This window comes from Orcinus orca, chromosome 5 (assembly GCF_937001465.1).
Source record: "Orcinus orca chromosome 5, mOrcOrc1.1, whole genome shotgun sequence".
Classification (NCBI taxonomy): domain Eukaryota; kingdom Metazoa; phylum Chordata; class Mammalia; order Artiodactyla; family Delphinidae; genus Orcinus; species Orcinus orca.
In genome coordinates this window covers 2,502,808-2,520,814 of record NC_064563.1, presented here as the reverse complement: position 1 = coordinate 2,520,814, position 18,007 = coordinate 2,502,808, and the positions used below count along the sequence as shown (strand labels likewise).

At 38.3% G+C, this 18,007-nt stretch overlaps 1 long non-coding RNA gene across 1 annotated transcript; it reads left to right on the top strand.

Annotated features, from left to right (window-relative positions):
* The first annotated feature begins 974 nt into the window (after positions 1 to 974).
* Positions 975 to 12,828, top strand: LOC125964471 (uncharacterized). Its single transcript, XR_007477520.1, has 3 exons — positions 975 to 1,238; positions 11,737 to 11,858; positions 12,763 to 12,828. It is a non-coding gene; the product is annotated as an uncharacterized LOC125964471 (long non-coding RNA).
* Positions 12,829 to 18,007: the final 5,179 nt, after the last annotated feature.

Below are 18,007 nucleotides of genomic sequence, written 5' to 3'. Positions count from 1 at the left end.
TCAGAATTGGCTCTTCCCTGTTACAATTCAGAGAATTTTCATGTTCAGCGCTGGATTTAGACTCCAAATCCGGAGAATTTTAGATTATCAACAGGGCCTAATCAAAAACAACAGCACATTGAGCGGGCTGTCAACAGAATCCTCACCTGATGAGCCATTTTTTTTCAGTTGACATATATCATAATCCAGCAGGATGACAGTTTGAAGAATTTGGTCTGGAACACAGAAAAGAGCCCTTGGTACTTGATCCGTGGAAAAAGGAGTGAATTATCCCCACTCACTCTATCTTCCCTACTAAGACTTGATTTAGTTCATTTGATTGTAAGTCTTAATCTTTCAGCTGTTTCCATGTACTCGTATGCTTTTGTCAGATTTGACTCCCTGCCTCCTAAACTAATGTTAATTTAAAATCTCACATCACCTAGCCATGTCACTGAAATGTACGCGTATTTAATGCCAGCACTTAATTGCCCAAGACATTAAAATAACTATCAAAATGCCAAGCTTGGCAGAAAGAGCCTATTGTCCGTAAATGACATTTTCAGTGGTTACTTTAAAGGGCTCGGCAGCTGTCATCCCCTGGGCAAGAGCTGGCAAATTGTTTTGCAAAATATCAACTTCTCTCAAAATAGAAACACATTCTGCTGATTATCAGTGCTTCTCTTTGAAAAAGATAATTACAATACTTTACTCTTGGACGGTTCTTCGTACCTTATAAACCACTCTATTATGTCATCTCTTGAAATTAATTCCTATTCCCAGTTCATGTAAAAGGAAATCACGATCGTTTCAATTATCAGTCAAATATTTAAGGCTTCCTTGTATATTTCTCGTCTTTCTTGATGTTGGGTTTGGTCATGTGACTTGCTTTGACCAATAGAATTGCTTAGTGTCTATGAGGTAAACAAAGGCAGGGATCTAGCTTGCCATGTTGGGCACACCTTCCGGGCTTCTTCTGTTGTGTGAAGAGCTTCCCCCACGTATCTCCTGTGCCTTCCACCCAGGCCACAGAATTAGCCCATGTAGAGGACTGAGTTTAATCCACAGCGAGGAGACAAGCCCAGCTCACCCCTTGAAGCAGAGCCACTCCAAATCGGCCAATCTGCAGTGGATCTATCGACTACAAACACGGGAATACATACCCATTGTTGTAACTGAGTTTGGTTACAAAGCATTATTGTCGATACAGAACCTGAAGTTTAGAGAGGTTGGAAAATTTTCCCAGCGTGACACGGCTGGTAAGTGTTGACGATGAGATTCACACCCAGGTCTGTTATACTCTGAATAGATTGCTTTCCCTACTGTACAGCTCAGTGGGGCGTGAATAAGAGAAAATATCCTTCATGCACTTATTCTTTCACTGTCCTTTAGAGGCACCCCTCCATAGCCCCATGTTCAGTGGAATGGTTTTGTGAAGGCAGAGCAAAGAAATATACTTTTCTCTTTTGGTTCTATATGTCAGAGCAGATTCTAGATGAGACAGGAAGCCCAGTCCCTCATGTCTTGTTAATGTCTTTCAAGTTAACGGCAGACTTGAAATCGAAACTTCAGAGGACTAGAGATTAAAGAAGGGATATATCGTTGTGATTAAGAGCACAAACTTTGGAATCAAGCAGACTTAGGCTTCAATACTGGTTAACACTCTATGTGTGATATATATATATATAGATATATAATTTGGATACATTGTTTAATTTTCCTAAGCTTTAGTTTCCTAACATATAAAATGAGTGCAGTACTATGAACCTTATAGGATTATCCTGAAGATAAATGGCCTGATATAAAAATAGGGTCTGATGCCTATTAGTATTAAAATTATGGATTCTAGAATTAGGCTGTCTAATGAGGCTGTGTGATCTTTCATTTAATGTGTGGACTTAGGTGAATTCATAAACTCTGTTCATTAGACTACTTTCATATAAAATGGGGACAAGATTGTATTTATAGGATTACTTCATAGATTAAATATGATAATAAATGATCTGACATACATTATGTATTTAATATATTTTAGCTATTATTTTTCTTTCTTAATAAGTACAGAGTAAAGAGTAGCTTTATTTAAAAAATTCATTATGATTATTCTACACTCTGATGCTATAGGGGATTGGAAAATTCTGGTAAATTCTCAATCTCTTTGCAGGGCGACTTTTTTGAGTATAAACTCAGTGCTGAACATGAAAAGAAAATTTCCAAAGGACAAGTTGCTAAAAGTTTAAACTTTTAGAACGAGAACCTTGATCACATGTTACGTGAACATTTTATAGAATGTTACAGTGCAAACCAAAGCCCAAGTCCCTTACTCCCAAATGCCAGGGAGAAAAGGATGGTATGTGTGTGTGTGGGAGACACTAAGGCTTTCAAAGGCCAGACAGGTAACATAAATGCGTATGGAATAAGAAAATAGTGAGTTGTGAGTACAGGTGAAAATGTAAAAATTAAGCCTTGCTTTAAGAAATTCAGTTTCCAAATTCTGAACACATTATGTTGGCAAAACAAGGCATGTGTACAAGGTACATTCCACTGATGTCTCTCTTTGGGTGGCAGGGGAGAGCATTTGTTTCACAGCCCTTGCTGGCAGTGGAAGGTAGTGAGATATTTCTGTGTTCACTGATGCAGTGAGGGTGTCAGATGTCCTTGAGCATCTATTTACATGGGCTGATTTCTACTCAGAAGAGACTGTTCTGAAGGTTTGTGTACAGGTACAGGGAACAGATCCTGGAAAGGAGTGGTGAGCTTGCTGTCCACCCACCCTTGTGCCAGAGCGTGCTGCAGAGTTGGGCAGGGTGATGTGTGAATGGAACCTCTAGGACTGTGCATTAAATCACATGTATGTGTAGTGGCCCTGCAGCACCAGGGACCATGGAGTTACATCAGAGCCCTGTGTAGGGATGACTGTTTTCTGAGAAGCCCTGTGACCCGAGCAACACAATGTGAGGCCCCAACAGCGCGTAACACAAAAGAACAAACACATCTTCCCCTACTGCTATAGAACAGACAGGGGGTGATTCTCTTTATGTCATTGTTTTGTTTTTGTTTTCAATTTAATTTTTATTTTATATTGGAGTATAGTTGATCAACAATGTTTTATTAGTTGCTGGTGTACAACAAAGTGATTCAGTTATACATATACATATATTCATTCTTTTTCAGATTCTTTTCCCATATAGGTCATTACAGAATATTGAGTAGAGTTCCCTGTGCTATACATCGGGTCCTTGTTGGTTATCTCTTTTATATAGAGTAGTGTGTATTATATATGTCGATCCCAAACTCCTAATTTAACCCTCCCCCAACCTTTCCCCTTTGGTAACCATAAGTTTGAAGTCTGAGAGTCTGTTTCTACAGACAAATACAAATAAGTTCATTTGTATCATCTTTTTAGGTTCTGCATCTAAGTGATGTCATATGATGTTAGACAGGGAGTCATTCTAACAGGAGACAGTGTCACCCCTCGGGGAAGCCCAACAGATGAGGAAAGAAGTGCGTCATTTGTAAAACTAAATTCCAAAATGATTTGACTGTTTGGTTATTTTTCATTCAAGCGACTTTGATGGGAAGTGAAATACTATTTTTATCCATGTATTAGAGAAAGCTTGAGCCCTGCCATGTCACGTCAGTCATGTCATTCTGAGCCCTCCTGAGTTTGGTGTAGATGGCAGATTCCAGAAGATGCCTGGGTGTGCAGGCTTCTTCCGGAGAGCATGGCTTTCCCCAGAGGGCTCTAGAAACCTTTACGTCTCAGGGCCTGAACAAAAGGGCAAAAGCTAGGGGAATCTGAATTTGAATGTCATGGTTACTTTCCTCTTATTCAACCACAGGCTGGAAAGTTCTTGGGAAACAAGTAGACGAGGCCCTGATTTTGAATAAATGCCAGTGAACGTTATACAGTTTCAAAATAGGCTAGTTACTAATTTTAGGAAAAATTATATTCAGAGATATTGCTACCTTGCAACTGTGGCCCATGTTTTGATGATGACATGTCAAGTTCTATCCTGTTATATCTGTACATCTATATTTGTATCTATATTTTATAAGAACCTTTCAAATTGAATCCTGTTATCTGCAGTTGAAAGATGGAAAATAGAGGCTTTGAAAAGTCAGCAACTTGCCCAGGATTACCCAGGAGGTGTTCAAACCCAAGCCTGATTGATTCCAAATCTGCAGTACCTACTCGGCTTCAGAAATCTCTGGACCTAACGTGTACCTCGCATTGACCATAATGTTTTGTAACCCACAGCTAGTTGCTCCACTATTATTTTCATTGCTTATCCATGTGGACATTATCCAGAACCTCCTCAGCCTTCTGGTTCACTGTCTGAGTGCACAGCATCCCATTAAGTTCAGCACTGAATCTATTTCATCAAGTCTCTTGGTTCATGGAGAAGTGAGTCATCACTGGCCCACTGATCCCATAGGTTGGAGCTATGGGATCATCCACTCACCCCTTCATCGACAGCTTCTTTATTTATGTCTGCACTTGAGATGATTGTAAGTAGGAAGAAAACTCCTGGCCTGACTTTTCAAGAAACATAGATTCACATATATAAATATTTATCTTTGAGAGGAGCCTTTTACCCTTCACAACTAAGGGGGACAGAAACTTGCTGCATCTTTTTAACTGAAGAGAGACTCTGTTTCCTTCCAACTGTGGGTCACTGCTTTGTCTCATTCTTTTCAGATTCTTTTTTAAAAATACTTTTTTATGGTAAATTGATGTATGAAAAGCTGAGCATATTTAATGCATACAATTTGATGATAATGTGTATTGGATTTAATGTACACAGTTTGGACATATACATACACCCAGCTGTGAAAGCATGACCACAATCAAGGTAATAGACATAACCATCCCCTCCAAGGTTTCCTTGTGTCCCTTTGTTTTGTGTGTAGGGGAGATAAGAAAACTTAACATGAGATCTACCCTCTTACATTTTTGAGTGCATGATATAGTATTAACTACAAGTACTATTTGCACAGCACATCTCCAGAACTTATTCATCTTCATAACTAAAATTTTATGCCCATTGGACAAGGGTTCCCCGCATATTGACCTTTGCAGAACATCCCATTTGGCACAAGATGATGACTTAATGAGTCTATTATGATGCTAAGGAACTGTTTGTTGAGAGAGAAACTCCTCGCAGCATATTTACTATTCCCTGTGCATCCCTGATTCCCAGAAAGAGATGGAAAACCTATGTAGAATAATCATATAAGTTTAGTATTAAAAATGCATTACCAAGAACTTACTGTATGCAGAGGAAAAGAAATGTTTGCCTCTAAGATTTTCCCAGGAAGAAAAGATTATGCAAGGAAAAGAGAAAGTGTGGAGATACGTTTGATTTTGGGGTAGGGACTCTGTACTATGTCATCAAATGAACAATGAGCAAGGGGGAAACGGTGTAAACTGAGATTACTCTGGTGACTTGCAGTTCTGATCAACTTGCCAGGACGATGCAGAGGCTCATGTTTCACAAGCAAGAGCTCTGAGCGATGGTTTTAGCGTCCCAGAGAGCTCAGTAACTGAGAAGTTTTCCACCTTATGGTGGATGTGTGTCTAATCACAGGAAGGAATCTTTTTTAAAATTATTTATTTGTTTGTTTTACATTTCTCCACTCAGCAGCAGAAAATCTTGGACTGGAGCCCTTAGCTACACTCTGCTTGAGTGCCAATTTCCAGTGTTTTAAAATGAATCTTTCAATGAATACTAATGTTCTCAAAAGAAAGTACGCAGAGGCCAGCAAAACAGTGTTCATGGCTTCAGGATGATAAAATGGGGAAAGCATTAAACTGGAAGTGCATGAACCCAATTTCTAATCCCAGCTCTGCTTTGTACCAACTGTGTGACCTTAGGCAACTCACCTTACCTCTCTCTGGGCCTTAGCTTTCTCCTCTGTAAAATAGGTAAAGACTTCTGAGTCGTCCAATACAATAGTCCCCAAGTATGTGAATTAAATTAAGATTCACTTTCTCAGTAACACTAGTGAACTTTAAAGTGCCACATGTGGTTAGTGGCTACAGTATTGCTAGCACAGATTGTAAACCATGTTCATCCTTAAAGAAAGTTCTTCTGAATAGTCTAGTAGAGATGATGTGTCTGTTCTATTCTAACTCAAAACTGTTGAATCTGTGCCCACATGCCATCTGTGTAAATCAGGATGATAAAGCATGGACTCCTGGCCCTAGAACAGTAGTGCTTGTCTGCTAAACTTGCTAATGAGGGTGGCATTTGTGACAGAGTGGTGAGGTATTGGCTGGGATCACTGTTCACCCACCAAGCAGATGCAACATGAAACACGATGGAAAACCCCACCAAAGAAGAATGAAAGAGAGAGGGGCTGGCAGATGGCACCCCTGCATTCCCATCCCCAAACCTCCCACGTGGTCAAACCTCAGAAAGGAGCAGAAATATTAGACCCAGCCCTCAGAGAACAAGGGTGTTTATTGTATACTTACCCATAACCAGCTGATTCTGGATAATTCACAATTTAGAACGTGGTTAATGCTATAAAGACTCAATTCCAAAGAAACCTGTGTCTAGAGTAGCTAGCATCATTGGCTCAACTTCCCAGCAAACCATCAAGAAAATGCTACCCAGTACCATCTCTCTGGGCCTCAGAACATGGTATTCAGAAGACCAAATCGTGATCATTTCTGGTCATTCAGCTCCTGTCCTTTGGCCACTTAACTCCTATTCTTTCCTTGGACACAGCTGACTTTGGTTGCTCCTGTGGTCGTTGGTTTTTACTTTTTGAGTCGAGAGCTCAGAGCATAGAAAAGGGGCACGGTTAGAAGGATGTGGGGATTCAGGCCAAATGCAAATAATTCCTGCACATTTTTCATTCTAATGGAGTGCAATTGAATCCACAGCTGAACCTCATTTAATCATGGCCTCGGGGTCTAGAGAGCTGGGCCAATGGAAAATCCACTGCAACAGTCTTTCAGCCTGAAGTTTACATTCTGTGCTCAACCCATGTCAGCTCTTGCTCTAATAAAGTAGGACTGATCACAAACATTTATCTAGCACTAGTTATGCACTTGGAATGCTTCCAAATGCTTTAGATAGAATTGCTCGTGTAATCCTCAGGGAAACTTATGAGGTAGATGTTGTGAGGTGTTCCCATCTGACAGTGTGAAACTAAGGCACAAAGAGGTGAAAAGATTTGCATGAGGTCACAGAACTAGGAAATGATGACCATGGATTCTGGACTCAGGGACTCTAGTTTCAGAGGACTCTGGTTTCCAGTTTAATCATGATGCTATATAGCTTTTCTGAATAAAATAGATTTTTAGCTGAAAGCCAGCTTGTAAATAGCAGAACTTTGGTAAATGAGGTAGTTTCCAGGTTGACATATTAGAAAATGAGGCAGAGCAGAGAGATTGTGACAGGAATGCGGGTGAGCCTGGTTGACCCTGTTTCAACAAATCAGTGACCACACCGGTCATGCAAATTAAAACCCCAAACACATTCTTTCAACAGAAGCTCTTAGCTAATACTTAGCATTATTAATTCATTAGACTTTCACCTTCTCCTTACCGGGAAAGTGCAACAATGATGTAGTCAGAAGGAAGCACATGATAATGTCGATGGGGGCATAAAAAGGTGATGTAGAAAAGCAAGGAGTTGAGAGAATAAATTTGAAATGTAGGGGAGGAGCCCACTTGAGATTGAGTTTGAGCTGATGGTGTTTGTCGTCTTTTAAGAGTGTACGAAGAAGTGCAGCAAGGGGCAAGGTACTTCTTCCTGCAATCCAGGCAGCTGCTACCCCATGGTTAGAGAATTTCCTATGATAGTAGTCAGGGTGAGACTCTTCCAGACACAATATGAGAAAAGGCTAAGAGGTTAATGCACAGTCATACATCTAATATGATTTGTCAGGAAAACAACCCTCCTTTGAGGCAGTAGTATGAAATAGTTTAATGCTTGCCCTAAGACATTGAGGGTCATATGTAGTAACTTAAAAAAAATCAGTTTATCTGAGTGCTATATGTCTATCTCTTTCATACTCACTTTGTATTGCTCTTTGGTGGTAAACATTCTGAAATTCATTTTAGAGACAGAGGCCGGCTTTAAGAAGATTTTGTCACTGTGTCCACTCCCATCACCAACATCCTCATTTCAGCACACATGCACACACTTGCACACACACCCACACACACACACTTCTCAATCTGAATTCCAGCGTGAACTATCAAGTTCTATAAGCATTTAGCATTCCATTTTCCTGGATCTGTTATTTCTATTCACTTCCTTTTGCACCTCCACTCCCTTTCCTAAATGATCAGCTCCTCTCTGGAGGCAAGGTCTGTAGGATTCAGCCATTACTAGGTTTGTAATTGGTTTTGGCCATTTACTAGCTGTGTCAATATGGAAAATGGAAACTTTTCTTATCCCCTCAGAGCCTCATTTTCCTCATCTGTAAAATACAACTGCCGTTTCCGACTTCTCTGAGCTGTTGGGTGCAGATCAAACGTCTAGGGCGTAATAGATGTTTAAAGGATCAGTTTCTTTTGCCGGTTTCTTCCGTTCTTAGCTCTAGAGCGTGGACAATGGTAGATATTAGTAAGCTCATTGAATGTTTGTATGAATGAAAGAGGATGGATTCTCAGTACATGGCAATGCTTCTGAGCTCAACACAGTAAAAACATCTCCGGAGCACACTATTAATTCGATTTTGATCCCTTACTTTCCTAAGTTCTTTTCTCTATCTTTTTACAGACTGTGCATCCCAATCCTTTTTGGTCGTACCATTATAATGGCATATCTGACTCTGCAGATATGTGGGTTCACTATGAGCTGTGTAGCCCTAATAGCTAGGAAGATGATGAAAATAATTCAGAATAAAAGCAAGCAGTTGAATCCAATCAAGGTTAAGATAGCATGCATTACAAATTTTCTTGAATAGACAAGAGAATAAGATACTGATAGAACTCCCACTCAAGGTAGTAGGCCATTTGCCTTGTTAAACTCTTAAAGTCTCCCCCACAGTGATCATAAAAAGCATGGAAATAAATTTTAATCAAGGTCCTAGACAGTATCTCTAGTTGTTTTTTGTTTTTTGTTTTTTTTGTGGTACGCGGGCCTCTGACTGTTGTGGCCTCTCCCGTTGTGGAGCACAGGCTCCGGACGCGCAGGCTCAGTGGCCATGGCTCATGGGCCCAGCCACTCCGCGGCATGTGGGATCTTCCCGGACCGGGGCGCGAACCCGTGTGCCCTGCATCAGCGGGCAGACTCTCAACTACTGCACCACCAGGGAAGCCCTCTCTAGTTCTTATGTAACCTTTACTAGTTGAGACAGTGACTTCAAAATTGTTTAGATAATATAACTCTTGTTAGCAAATAAGAATCTTTTAGCATTGAGAAAATTTGGAAATAAATGTAGGCATACTTAAGAGAATTATGGTATTAATATTGTGTATTAAATATGTGCTTGACATCTTAAGAGTTTGTAATATTTAAAACAATTTTGTCTTTGAGAGTAACGTATCAGCTTTATGATTTCAATGTGCAATAGCAATTGATTTAAATGAGTGATTTGAGATTGAAGTTTCACCATGCAATGTGAGACTGTTTAATACAAATTTAAAATTTCTATTTTTATAAGTTTAATTTCTGGATTTGAAAAAGGAGTGATTTAGGTGCTTGAGAAGATTTTTCACATGTCAAGTATTTGAAGTTCTTAAAAAAGAAATTTAATGTATTAAATTTATAAATTGAGTTTAAAATATTCAAAAGAGTTAAAAATTTGAAGTTTTAAATAGGACAGAATATTAGTTGAAGTCCCTTTAAAACTGTGTTAGATTTTGCTAAATTTATAAGTAAAATAAAAAGATTCGTAAGTAGAACTTAAAACAAAAAAAACTAGAATATTTAATTAATTGTAATAAATTAAATATTAATATTAAATGACTTCTGGATAATCTTTTCTATTAATGTCTTCCTAGGGAACCCGCAATCTTACCTCAACAGCTCATTAAACCTAGTTTTTTTCATTCTTCTTTTGATGACTATCCCAGCAATGAATTGGGGAGTTGGATGTCAGCCACCTGAAGGATCCGTGTTATGGGGTCTGAACCAGCACTGAAATTAATCAGGAAAATGACTTCAGGCAGCTCAGATCTCCACACACAATGTTGTCTATAATGGGCAAAGTGTAAATATAGTCTTCTCTCTCAGAGATGCCCACCTTCTTAGGTGAATAAAGAAAGATAAGGAGGGAAGAAAACTAAAAAATAACACAAAGTAACAGCAACAGGAAAATGAAACAAAATAAAAACAAAGCAGAAATCACCAGCCCTGAACTGAAGTTAGCTCTGCTGGAAAAGTTGGTACAGTCAAGCAGAAACCAAAGCATGATGGGAGATGTCATTCCAGCATGATGAAGAGTGATGTATCCTAATAGCTAAATGTCAAGCCATTTCATATGCATTACAAAAAAGACAACTGGAGTGAGAACAGGAACTGCAGAAAAGTGGCAAGCATTTAACCTTCATGAGAGTATTTCAGAAGATATTTTGTTGCTTTATGCCTGTAAGGTATGTCTGTCCATAGTGAGTGAAAATGACCATCTGTAATCAGTTACAAGTACCAAAATATGGTGACATAAAAGGTAATTTCAAATGAATCACAGCCTTGTATTATATTAGTACATATAATAAATGCCTTATTTTGAATATATACAATTTTATTAATGGACACTTAGCTCCTCACTAATAAATGTTAAACAAAAATAAAGAATATCGGTTTGAACTATATGCTGAGTTATGGCCTGTTGGGGCCCACATGACCCAGTTTAGCCCTCTTATTTATACAGGGGTGGAAGTTATGCTACAGGAAAATATGCTACAGAAAAATACGATACCCAGGTACATATAGTAGAGACTATATTACCCAAATAAAATCAATGTTTCGTTTAGTTTGGCATCACTGTGATGCCAGAAACACCCTGCTTTATCTCCCCCCTTTTCTAGCTAATCCCTCTTTGGTGTTTGAGCTAGCATTTAGTAATCTAATGTGCTGCTAAATATGGCACTGTTTTAAGTTTTCTTCTAACAGATTTTTGTTTTAAATAAAGAGAAGGCTCAGAATATTTCAAGGTGTTTTAACATTTCCATTTTCTGAAAAATATTTCAGAAAATTTTCTGAAATTTTTAAAAATTTTTTTCTGAATTTTTAAAAATTTTTTTAATTTTTAAATTAAAATTTTTAAAATTTTAAAATTTTTAAAAATTTTTAAAAATTTCTAAAAATTTTCTTAAAAAATATTTTGATCTGGATAGAATATAATCATTTGAAAACACAATTTAACAGTCTTCTTGTCCAACGCAGTTAAGACAGTGCATCTGAGGAGAAAATAATTTACATTTACTGAATTCCTTCCAGGTGCCAAACAAGCTTGAACCATAGTCCTTGAGAGATGCAATTTTGTCATCTCTCTACCTTTGGTACTTGGCACTAAGTCATGTCCAGCAAGAGTTTGTTGAAATGTACCAACTTACTAATGTAAAGGAGTCACTTGTTTATAAGGTCCAACTCCTGACAGAGAAGTGAGGGCTGTAACAGAAGCCTTCAGAAAGTTCTTGGAAACAAAGTAGAGAAAATGATGACTTCTAGACATGGGAGATGTGGGTTAGCTATAATTTTAGGGACTTCAACTACACTTGGATCAAATTTCCATAAATTTCTACAGCATTAGGGATTTTCTTTTCTTTCTTTTTTTTTTTTTTGATAGGCAAGAAGTGGATTTATTTAGAGAGATTCACATTCCATAGACAGAATGCGGACTGTCTCAAAAGGCGAGAGTGACCCTGGGAGAAACACACTCCACGGACAGAGTATGGGCCATCACAGAAGGTGAGCGGCACTAAGAATTTTCAATGGATATTCTTACTTAAGTGGCATGGTTTCATTTATAAAGCCAGTGGAAAGAAGCTGAAATGTATGTAGAAAGGAAAATGTGAAAATAGGAAGGCAAGAATCAGAGAATAGAGTAGGCATTCTGATAGTAATGGGTCATGTCAGTGTCCATCCACTGAAATGAGATTGCTCTAGACAGAAACAATTTTAAAAATCAGCTGAGACTGAGTTAGACCACACATTTCTGCCAAAATATTGTGTGTGTGTGTGTGTGTGTGTAGTGTGTCTGTCTGTCTGAGAAGTCAGTTGTTTATTCTGACATTCTGATTGTCTGGAACAGTGTCAGGAAATCCATGCAGTGGATTCTTGCATTTGGGTTAAGATATAGTCCCTGCAAAGATCTTATGAGACACTATTACATTTCTTATTTTAAATAATCATTTAGCCACATTTCTCCTTAGCCCATGGTTTTCTGGTCACACATACTGAACAATAGCTTCAGTTGTTTTTTGCTTGACTAATTATCACAAATCCTCACACCTAGACCGTGTCTCAACACAAAAGAAACTTTCAGGAAATGTCAGTGTTGATGAGTTTTTGCTGAGAAAATTAAACCCAACAGAGACTTCGCCTCTTGGTAACTAGGAGAAAAGCCCTATTGTTTCTTTGGGCCTGAGAGACTAATGATTTAAGCTGATAGATTATTAAATTTTGCTGTTTTAATACATTTATAAAAATACATGTATCAAATAAGTGAATTCTGCAAATTCCACACTATATTTCAAAGTGCTGTTCACTAGTCTATTGTAAAGTGTTGTAAGACACATATAAAAATATTTAAGGCCCTTCTGAGAGCTATAAAAATGACAATGACTGTCTACTGTTTAAACTCAAATACTAGGCCTAGTCCAGTCTCCTGAACTTGCGGATAATTTAATGAAAATTTCCTGAATAATGAACTGTTGCTACAATCAATTCAATGAGAAGAAAAAATAAATAAATCAACAAATTTGTGTCAACTAGGTAAAATGACAAATTAACAACATTTTATTTTATATCTGGTCAGTCAAGAGGAAGACTCTCTTCAGATGCCCGCAGCCTCAGAACCCACACCCATCTCTGAATGGCTGGCTGGTGAATCAGGAGTCCTCTTGAGGCAATTATAGAGAAAAAGAGGAAGAAGAACATGTTTCTCAGCCACTAAGTTTCCTATTAGTCTGTGTAGAAACAGAAAAGCGTTCAAAGTTTATTTTATTATTTTTTTCTTAAGAAAAAAAAGTTTTCTTAAACTTTGTAAGAAAGCAGACCACAATTTTTTAAAAAAGTTTAATATGGGCTTCCCTGGTGGCGCAGTGGTTGGGAGTCCACCTGCCGATGAAGGGGACGCGGGTTTGTGCCCCGGGCAGGGAAGATCCCGCATGCCGCCGAGCGGCTGGGCCCATGAGCCGCGGCCGCTGGGCCTGCGCGTCTGGAGTGCGCTCCGCGGCGGGAGAGGCCGCAGCGGTGAGAGGCCCGCGTACCGCAAGCAAAAAAAAAAAAGTTTAATATTCTGCTAGATGTATAAAATGATGATCTTGCAAGGAAGAGAAGAAAAAAGATCACGATGCCTCTGTAAGAGCATTTTGCTTCTGTGTCCTGTACTCCAAACTCCTTCTTACAGAAAGAGGTGAAAGAAGTCTCATGACCACAGCCTTCTCATCCGTCCCTACTCATTTTCGCTTGGCCATCCTGTGCTGCTTAAATATCAGCTAGATACAGACCACCCCAAAATATAATCTCCGGCCCAAATCACTTGACTGAACTCCATTTATGGGTCCCCAGTTGCTTATGGGCAAGATCCACCCGAGGGCTGCATAGACGTCTCAGATTTAGGGTGCTCAAAACAGATATTGTCTTTTGTTTTTTTAACCAGCCTACCCTCTTCTGTAGTGAATAGGTCTATGATCCACAGTCACCAAAACCAGAAACTGAGACATCACAGGGAACTCCTCTCTCCCTCCCCCCTCACACGTGAGAGATATTCATCATCACTGATGATCTGTACATCTATACATGATCTATACACTGATGACCGATACATCACTGAGATCTATTCATTCCACATGTGCAGTATATCCTAAGTCCATATATTCCTCTCTGTTCCCTGTGCCGCTGCTAACTGCAGAATTACTTTACAATTTAAAAAGTTAATTTCATTTTAACTAATTTAACTTTCATTAAAAACTTTATTATTTTTAAATTAGAACTCGGGGGGATCTAAATAAAATTCTAATGCAGTCTCATTACAAAGAAAAACAAAAATATATATAGAAGTATACATAATAAAGTCTCTTACATTTCCCCACCTCACTCTCATCTCCAGAGGTAGCAATTATTAACATATTATCTAGTGTCCTGCCAGATCTTTTTCTATGCATTCAAGGAAATATGCACTTATACACATAATCATAGCTATTCAAACATGAATGGAATTACAGTGTCTTGATTAATAATACTGTGTTAACCATGTCTTGGAGATTATTCCATTTTAGTGTATATAATAATATCTAACACTTATTTAGTAATAACTATGTGCTAAAAACTGTTCTAAGTGTTTGATGTGTATTATCTCACCTAATTATCACACTGTATCTGTGTAGTTAGTACTATAAATAATATCCCTATTTCACACATCAGAAAATGGAGGCATATAGAAGTTAACTAAGTACAGATAAAATAGACTTAAAAATGATTTAGCTAAGTTGCAGAATATAAAGCCAATTTAGATTTCTATATACCAGCAACAAACAAACTGAAAATATTAAAATACACAATAGCATAAGAAATCAAGTAACTAAGAATAAATAGAACATGTTGTAAACTAAAAGTTATGAAACATAATTGTGTGAACTTCAGAAAACACCTAAATGGAGAGAGAGATCATGTCCCTGGAAGATTCTATTTTGTAAAAAATTAAGATTCTCCACAAATTGGTCTATAAAATCAATATAATTAAAATCCCACAGAGGTATGTATATACAAATGAAAAGGGCCAAGAATAGCCAAAACAATACTGAAGAAGGTCAATGTGGAAGAAAAATTAGAGTCAAGTACCACATTTATTTTAAAGGAATAGGAAGATGGTATGGACAGCAAAACACATGTCACAGAATATAAGCTCAGTAACAGATTCATCCTTACACAGTCACTTGATTTATGAAAAGGGCACAACTGCAGAGAAAGTGGGAAAGGATGGTCTTTTCAATAAATGGTGCTAGAACAGTTGAATACCCACAAGAAAATGAAATCTTGACAATATCTTTTAACACACACACACACAATTCCAAATGAATTCTATACATTTTTTTTAACATCTTTATTGGCGTATAATTGCTTTACAATGGTGTGTTAGCTTCTGCTTTATAACAAAGTGAATCGGTTATACATATACATATGTTCCCATATCTCTTCCCTCTTGCGTCTCCCTCCCTCCCACCCTCCCTATCCCACCCCTCCAGGCGGTCACAAAGCCCCGAGCCGATATCCCTGTGCCATGCGGCTGCTTCCCACTAGCTATCTACCTTACGTTTGTTAGTGTGTACATGTCCATGACTCTCTCTCGCCCTGTCACAGCTCACCCTTCCCCCTCCCCATATCCTCAAGTCCATTCTCCAGTAGGTCTGTGTCTTTATTCCTGTCTTACCCCTAGGTTCTTCATGACATTTTATTTCTTCTTAAATTCCATATATATGTGTTAGCATACGGTATTTGTCTTTTTCTTTCTTTCTGACTTACTTCACTCTGTATGACAGACTCTAGGTCTATCCACCTCATTACAAATAGCTCAATTTCACTTCTTTTTATGGCTGAGTAATATTCCATTGTATATATTTGCCACATCTTCTTTATCCATTCATCCGATGATGGGCACTTAGGTTGTTTCCATCTCCGGGCTATTGTAAATAGAGCTGCAATGAACATTTTGGTACATGACTCTTTTTGAATTTTGGTTTTCTCAGGGTATATGCCCAGTAGTGGGATTGCTGGGTCATATGGTAGTTCTATTTGTAGTTTTTTAAGGAACCTCCATACTGTTCTCTATAGTGGCTGAACCAATTCACATTCCCACCAGCAGTGCAAGAGTGTTCCCTTTTCTCCACACCCTCTCCAGCATTTACTGTTTCTAGATTTTTTTGATGATGGCCATTCTGACTGGTGTGAGATGATATCTCATTGTAGTTTTGATTTGCATTTCTCTAATGATTAATGATGTTGAGCATTCTTTCATGTGTTTGTTGGCAATCTGTATATCTTCTTTGGAGAAATGTCATCCTTCAATTTTTAATTTTTTTTTTTTGCGGTACATGGGCCTCTCACTGATGTGGCCTCTCCCGTTGCGGAGCACAGGCTCCGGACGCGCAGGCTCAGCAGCCATGGCTCATGGGCCCAGCTGCTCCGCGGTATGTGGGATCCTCCCAGACCGGGGCACGAACCCGTGTCCCCTGCATTGGCAGGCGGACTCTCAACCACTGTGCCACCAGGGAAGCCCCCATCCTTCAATTTTTTATTAAAGTTTTTAAAGTTAGAAAATTCTGAGTATGATTCAATTTCTCATGGGTAATGGCCAAAAGACTTACACCTCTCTACTGGTTGTCATGGGTTTTTAACAATAAGTGCACACTGATGCATGAATGCAAAGTCAGAAAATGATGAGAAGTATTAGAAATTATTGGAAGAATTCTGAACTGAAATTGCAATTCACAGTAATCAGGTTTTCCATGCATAGCTCATAGCAGATACATAGACTACATCTGTATGCCCAGCTCTTAGCACATTCGTTGACACAATGTAGGCACTCAATGTATATGTGTTAAATTGAAACACTGGCTTGAACACTGAGGATAAGAGAGCATTCCAGCCACTCTTACAGTGATCAGTGGATTTTTGAAAATGTCCAAGATGGTGGAATATACAAATGAACTATCAGTTTACAACCCCCCAAAGTTGTTAGATTCCTGCTATAAGCATGACACAGGCTTCCAATAGGCTGGTGGGGTAACCCAAGATCCAGACAATATACCCCCATCATCACGTCAAGCTCCAAGAAAGAGAAAAGAATCTGGGAGAGGGTATGATAAAGTAGAAAGGATTATAATTAAAGATCAAGGATTCTTTCACAGAGAATCCTGTAGATTCCTTGGGTTTAGAAAGAAAATTCAGCTTTCTCTCTCTCTCTCTCTCTCTCTCTCCCAGAAATATTCTCAGGATGCCTTCTGCTCTCTGATTTAGTCAGTTTGGATATTCATGGGTCCATTCATTTTTCTAGCTAATTTCAAGCACTGTTGAATATAATTACCATTAAATCAGGCATATAACATGGTAAAATGTGTATTTGTAGTTCGTTCTTGGCTTACTCCAGAGACAAGGTCACGGAAAATAATTCTCTAAACTCTTGGGCTTTTGGGCTTTCAGGAACACAGCCTTTTTGTCATGTGACTTTCAGGGTGCATGTGTGCCCTCCTTTGTTTCAGCCTCCACTTTGGATGTTAAAAGTCAATAATACTCATCAACGTAAGTGTCTATCACACTAAATGAAGTAAGTCAGGAAGAGAAAGACAAATATCATATGATATCACTTATATGTAGAATCTAAAAAAATGATACAAGTGAACTTACTTACAAAACAGAGATATAGTCACAGATGTAGAAAACAAACTTATAGTTACCAGGGAGGAAGGGGGGGAGGGATAAATTGGGAGATTGGGATTGACATAAACTATATGTAAAATAACTAATAAGGGCCTACTGTATAGCACAGGGAACTCTACTCAATTCTCTGTAATGACCTATATGGGAAAAGAATCTAAAAAATAGTGGATACATGTATATATATATAATTGATTCATTTTGCTGTACAGCAGGAATTTACACAGCATTATAAATCAACTATACTCCAATAAAATTAAAAAAATAAAATTAATAAAAGTAAATGATTCTCTGCTTTTCTCCAAAAGAATTATGGGCTAAGCTTTGTGATCTTGAAGTTGAAACAAACAATTTGATGTGTATTCTCCCCTTAAATATTTCAAGTTATCTACAGAAGGATTCATTTGACATCCAAGACATTAATGTGTAGTCTGTTTATTTCTGCAAGAAAAATCTTCTCC